The sequence below is a fragment of the Mus musculus genome, chromosome 5 (genome assembly GCF_000001635.26).
Source record: "Mus musculus strain C57BL/6J chromosome 5, GRCm38.p6 C57BL/6J".
Classification (NCBI taxonomy): domain Eukaryota; kingdom Metazoa; phylum Chordata; class Mammalia; order Rodentia; family Muridae; genus Mus; species Mus musculus.
The window spans coordinates 145720903-145727423 of NC_000071.6; positions in this window are offsets into that span (position 1 = coordinate 145720903).

The following is a 6521-nucleotide window of genomic DNA, read 5'->3' on the forward strand; positions in this document are numbered from 1 at the left end:
ATTTAAAATTAGCTATTGAAATACAGCCAGCTACAGTGAAACATCATCAGAGAAAGCCCAAGGAGTCCTATGGAAGTGTGAAGGATAGGACTTAGTGAGCCAGAGGGGTTAACAACACAACAAAAAGATCTACAGAGTTAACTAACCTGGAACCTTGGGACTGACAGAGCCTGAGCCACTAACCAAAAAGCATGCAGGGGTTGGACCTAGGGCTGCTACACATTCATAGAAGATGTTCAACTTGGTCTTCATGAGATTCCCCCAACAATTGCAACAGAGACTGTCTCTGACTCTGTTGCCTGCTACTCGATCCCCTTCCCCTATCTGGACTGCTTAGTATGGCCTCAATGGGAGAGAATGCAAGGAGTCCTGCTGTGAATTGGTGACCCAGGGGAGATACCTTAGTAGGAGTTTTACCTTCTCTGAAGAGTAGGAGGGAGGTCAATGGGGGAGGGATTTGTGATGCTGTGACTGGGAGAGGAGGGAGTAGTTGCTGCTACCAAAACTTTTTTTTTAATTTAGTAGAAAACAAAAACAAAAAATGAAAAAACAAAAACCACCAAAATCTCCAAGCCAAATCAGGATCCAAAAGCTCCTAAGTATAGGAGGGAATACTAAATACGAAGATGGACTTTAGGAAAATCATACAAACAACACTGTGGACTTGAGGTCATAAAATTCATTGTCTTCTAACTGGAACCTCAGAGTGCAAAAGGCCACACAATCAGAGATACATGCATATACATGCACCTAAAACCCACCAAGCTGACATCAGACAGTGATTACTAATATTTACTGTCCTGAGAACTTTGTCCACAGTAGCTAAGAACATTAAATCTACAACTCTGTGAGGGATAACTGTCACAAGTGAGCCAACCATGCCCCAAATGATAACTGATTCACTCAAGGTTACATATTTCATCCCTAATACAATGAGGATCTAAGAGATCACATTCAAATAGTTCAAATCATTTCTAAAGTTCAAATTCTCCATCTTTTTAAATTAATAATTAAAATAAAATTAGATCAACTCCTCACTCCAATTCCTCTAATCTCCCAACTTCCTCTCAAATTCATGCCCCTTTTATCATCATTATTATTATTGTTCCATGTATATAAATGTAGATATATGAATACATCCTGTTGAGTTCATTTAGTGTGGCTTAAACATATATGATTTCAGGGCTGATCACTTGGTGCAGACAAAGAAAGGTGGGACTTATCCCAAGGGAAGATTTAGTCTCCCTCTCTCAGGAATCATAATTGCCTGTGGTTCTTCATTTAGAAGAGGGTTTTGTTACCTGTCCACTTTAACATGTCTATTCCAGATGTCATTGTTCAGATCTTGTCTAGGTAATCATATTGTTAATGTTTCATGTGTGTGGCTCCCCTGTCTTTTCTGAGAGACACCATCTGGCAGCAGACTTCTGACTCCTCTGACTCTTACAATCTTACTGCCCCCTTTCCTCAGAGTTCCCTGAGATTTAGGTGTGGGGCTGTGTTGCAGATGTCAAGGTCTTCACGTTTGACAGAATCACCCCTGTCTGATGTCATACAGGATTAGTCAGGGATCCAGTACCTCATTCCAACTGGGCTGCTCCCAAATGGGTAACAAACAACCTGCACTCATCCCTCCAAGCAGGAGCAAGGTAAGGGGGACCAGCAAGATAACAATGAGTTCTGGGGAAGGTGAAACAGGAATTCTACAGTTCCTTTTCTTTTGCTCTAAAGGATAAGCCATGCTATTGCTTTTATAGCAAAACAAACAAACAAGTATTTCCACATGATGGTTACTTTCCAGTCCTTCCAAGAGACTGTCTTGAGGTTAGCTAGTCATTAACACACACACAGCACATCAGATCTTACAACTGCCTTTACACTTTCTTTGTGGTCCCCATGATGAGTCCCTAAGATAAGTAAGCTATTGTCCCTATTATGGAGCTGAAGCAATGACTCAGAAGTTATGATCATTGTCTGCTCTTGTAAAGGATATGGGTTCAATTCCCAGTAACATTCTTGTTGCTTACTATGATCTTTAGCTCCAGCTCCTGGATTTTTGTAGTCCTATTTTGCCCTCCACAGGCATACATATAGTGCACATATATGCATGCCAGCCACACACCCATACACATAAAAGTTTTTTTCTTAAATCTCTAAAGCCCATGTTATAGAAGTGGAGAAGTACACAAGGGAATGAAGTAGCAAAAGGTGATTGTTACTAGATTTTTAATTTTTTATAAAGATATAATCTAAAGATTTCACAAAGCCATAGCAACCCAAAGACTTAGTATGGAGGGCACCATGCCCAGAACATTTATAACTTGTTCCAAATCAAACTCAAAAAAGAGAACAAAGCAACAAATGGGTGCCTTTCTTGTGAGAATGACATAAAAAGAGTCCTAAGCTAAATAGTAACAACAACAACAACAACAAAAACAACAACAACACCCAGAGGACATATCATGACAATCTGGGTTCAACTCAAATTCAGGATGCCTAACACAGAATACAATGTGGATATCAGCTGTCCCACTAAAGATGAAAAAAAAGCTATAGGCTTTCAAGGTAGCTCAGAGAACAAAGTCACCTGTCTCCAAACCTGACAACCTGAGTTCAATTCCCAACATCTATGTGATAGAATAGAAGAATGAATTTCCACAGGTTGTCTTCTGGTCTCTTAAGCCCACACACGTATATGCTTACATATAAACTAATAAATATGTAATCAATACTTATTTGTTTTATGAGACAGTGTCTCATGGTGTAGCTATCCCTGGATGTCCTGGAATTGCTCTTTAGATCAGTCTGGCCGGAAAGTTGTAGAGGTCTGCCTGCCTCTGCCTTCTGAGTGCTGGGATTAAAATAATGTGCCAAGGAATGTGGAGGAAGGCATCATGAGGGTTCTGAATCTGGTGTGGGAAGAGACAGGAGAGAAAGCCACAGGGACTGAAGAGTGAATGAAAATCTGCAGCTCCTGAAGGTGAGCTATTGGGGCATTTCTAGGGGATGATAGAGACCTGGAATAGGGAAGGATCTCAGGAATCAATGTGGGGGACTTTAGCTGAGAAGCACAGCAATGTTGATATGGAACCTGAAGAGGCCACCTCATGTACTCAGGTAGGACCCTCAGTGGAGAAATAAGGACACCAACCCACCCTAAAAATGTTTATTCCCAAATTTGTCTGTCCACAAGAAATGCAGGGACAACGACTGAGCATATACTGAGGGAATGGCCAATCATTAACAGCCCAACTTGAAACTAATCCCCTGGGCAAGCATCAATCCCTGACACTGTTAATGATGTTCTGTAAAGCATGTAGGCAGGAGTCTAGCATGGCTGTCCTATAACAGGGTATACACCATCTTACTCAGATGGATACAGAGCTTCACAGGCAAACACAGCATGGAATTCGGGTCTCTTAGGGGAAAACTGGGGGGAAGATTGAGGGCCCCAAAGGGAAAAGGAGCTCCACAAGAAGACCACCAGTTTCAAAAAACCTGGAAATTTGAGAGCTCCCCCTGAGCCACCAAACAGAGAACATAGATGGGCTGGACCTAGCCAACCAAGCCAAATACATTTGTAACAAATGTGCAAAGTCTCCATCTGGATCCCTCAACAACCGGGGCAAGGATTGTCCCTAGAACTATTGCCTGTTCTGTGTAGTTTTAAAGCATGCTCTGCCTTTGCCCAGGAGCTGTTGCCCAGGCTCTGTCCCCTCCTAGATCCCTTTTGTTCCATCCAGCTTTGCTCTGGGATCTGTCACAATCAGCCCACTCCTGGCTTCCTTTTCTACTTGCCTTTGCTCCTGAAGGGTTGCCTTACCAACTCACTCCCAAGACTTTTGAATCCCTAGATACAATAAACAAACACTGCTTCATTACCTTTAGAATTTGACTCCAGTTCTAATTTCTTTTTTTTTAATTTTTAATATTTTTATTACGTATTTTCCTCAATTACATTTCCAATGCTATCCCAAAAGTCCCCCATACCCTCCCCCCACTTCCCTACCCACCCATTCCCATTATTATTATTTTTTTTTGTCCCTGGTGTTCCCCTGTACTGGGGGATATAAAGTTTGTGTGTCCAATGGGCCTCTCTTTCCAGTGATGGCCAACTAGGCCATCTTTTGATACATATGCAGCTAGAGTCAAGAGCTCCGGGGAACTGGTTAGTTCATAATGTTGTTCCACCTATAGGGTTGCAGATCCCTTTAGCTCCTTGGGTACTTTCTCTAGCTCCTCCATTGGGAGCCCTGTGATCCATCCACTCGCTGACTGTGAGCATCCACTTCTGTGCTTGCTAGGCCCCGGCATAGTCTCACAAGAGACAGCTATATCTGGGTCCTTTCAGCAAAATCTTGCTAGTGTATGCAATGGTGTCAGCGTTTGGAAGCTGATTATGGGGTGGATCCCTGGATATGGCAGTCTCTAGATGGTCCATCCTTTCATCACAGCTCCTAACTTTGTCTCTGTAACTCCTTCCATGGGTGTTTTGTTCCCAATTCTAAGAAGAGGCACTTTGGTCTTCATTCTTCTTGAGTTTCATGCGTTTAGCAAATTGTATCTTATATCTTGAGTATCCTAAGTTTTGGGCTAATATCCACTTATCAGTGAGTACATACTGTGTGAGTTCCTTTGTGATTGTGTTACCTCACTCAGGATGATGCCCTCCAGGTACATCCATTTGGATAGGAATTTCATAAATTCATTCTTTTTAATAGCTGACAGCAGATTCTGTCACAGGCGAGGATGTGGAGAAAGAGGAACATTCATGCATTGTTGTTGGGATTGCAAGCTTGTACAACCGGAAATCAGTCTGGCGGTTCCTAAGATATGTATCAAAAGATGGCCTAGTCGGCCATCACTGCAAAGAGAGGCCCATTGGACTTGCAAACTTTATATGCCCCAGTACAGGGGAACGCCAGGGCCAAAAAGGGGGAGTGGGTGGGTAGGGGATTGGGGAGGTGGGTATGGGGGACCTTTGGGATAGCATTGAAAATGTAAATGAGGAAAATACCTAATTAAAAAAGAAAGAAAAAAAAAAGAAAATTGGACATAGTACTACCGGAGGATCCAGCAATACCTCTCCTGGGCATATATCCAGTAGATGTCCCAACCGGTAAGAAGGACACATGCTCCACTAAGTTTATAGCAGCCTTATTTATAATAGCCAGAAGCAGGAAAGAACCCAGATGCCCCTTAACAGAGGAATGGATACAGAAAATGTGGTACATTTACACAATGGAGTACTATTCAGTTATAATTTCTTGGCCCAGATATCTACTGCCTGGAAATGTGTGCCCTCATCAATTTATTATCTTTTTCTCTCCCACATCCCTAAATTTAGTGGCTTGCATCATATAGCCTCCACCAATATCCTTGGCCTCCACCCGAAGCAGAGGCCACAGGAGGCCCTAGCTGCTCTGATATCTTACATGACTGCTGGTTAGTTTTTTTTCTTATTTTTTTTTTAATAATGATAAAATTTTATTTGTGCTGACTTAGCTCAGTGGCAGAGCATTTGCCTAATATGTACAAGGCCTTGAGTTTCTTCTCCAGGATTAAGTAATAGTAAATAAATTAAATTTAAAACGTTCTACTTTCAGCTTTGTTATATTTGACAATTCCATTTGTTCTTGGTGGTTGGTGTAATTCTCTACTTGGTTGCTGTTGACTTCAGGGTCATTAGTCCATCTTCCTTAATCCAATTTCAAGGTAAACAGCCTCACTGCCATGAATTTCATGGCATTACACTTTCATTCTACCTCTTAGCTTTTGTCCATTGTCAGTTATTTTTCTGTTGCATGCATTGTAATCACCTTATTATGCCATTTTTCTTCTCAGGTTTTTGGAAGGGTTGTAAATAATCAGGCATGCTCCAACATACCTCTTTCTGGACTGCTGTTTTCTATTCATTCCAGTGTAAGGCAGAAAAGGCCTCTGTCTCCTTCCTTGTGTCTCCTTTTCCTTTTGGGACTGAGAAGTCCCACCTGTACCTTACTCTCAGCAGTTATTCCCTGGGCTTCTTTATTGACAAGTTAAGAATAAATTGGGGAGCAAGACCTTAGAGACAAGACTTCCCCTTACAACTGTCTATGGAACCTGTTCCCCTAACTGAGCTGAATTGTCTGGCCTTGCTATGCACACTCCAGTGTAGTCTGCTTCACAGGCCAAGAAACCTGGAACCACTCACGAGGCAAAGAGTTTCAGAGAAACTTAACCTCCTGGAACCTTGGCATTCTCATAACCCATATAGTCATCACTTAGCCCTGCATTAGTCTGGTGTATAGATCCATGTGCTCTCTTTTATTGTTTTTTTTAATTATTATAAGTGCCTTTAAAGATTGAATTCTGACATAGCTAAGCCTTCACCAGCGTTCCTACATCCTAGAAAATCCTTGAAGCTGACGAATTTGGAATTCAGTGAGGTTATCTATTCAGTAACATTCAAATTTACTTCTAGTAGAGACAGTGAAACTAATTAGGCATTACAAAGAATGGAGCTAGAATAGCTCAGGGAT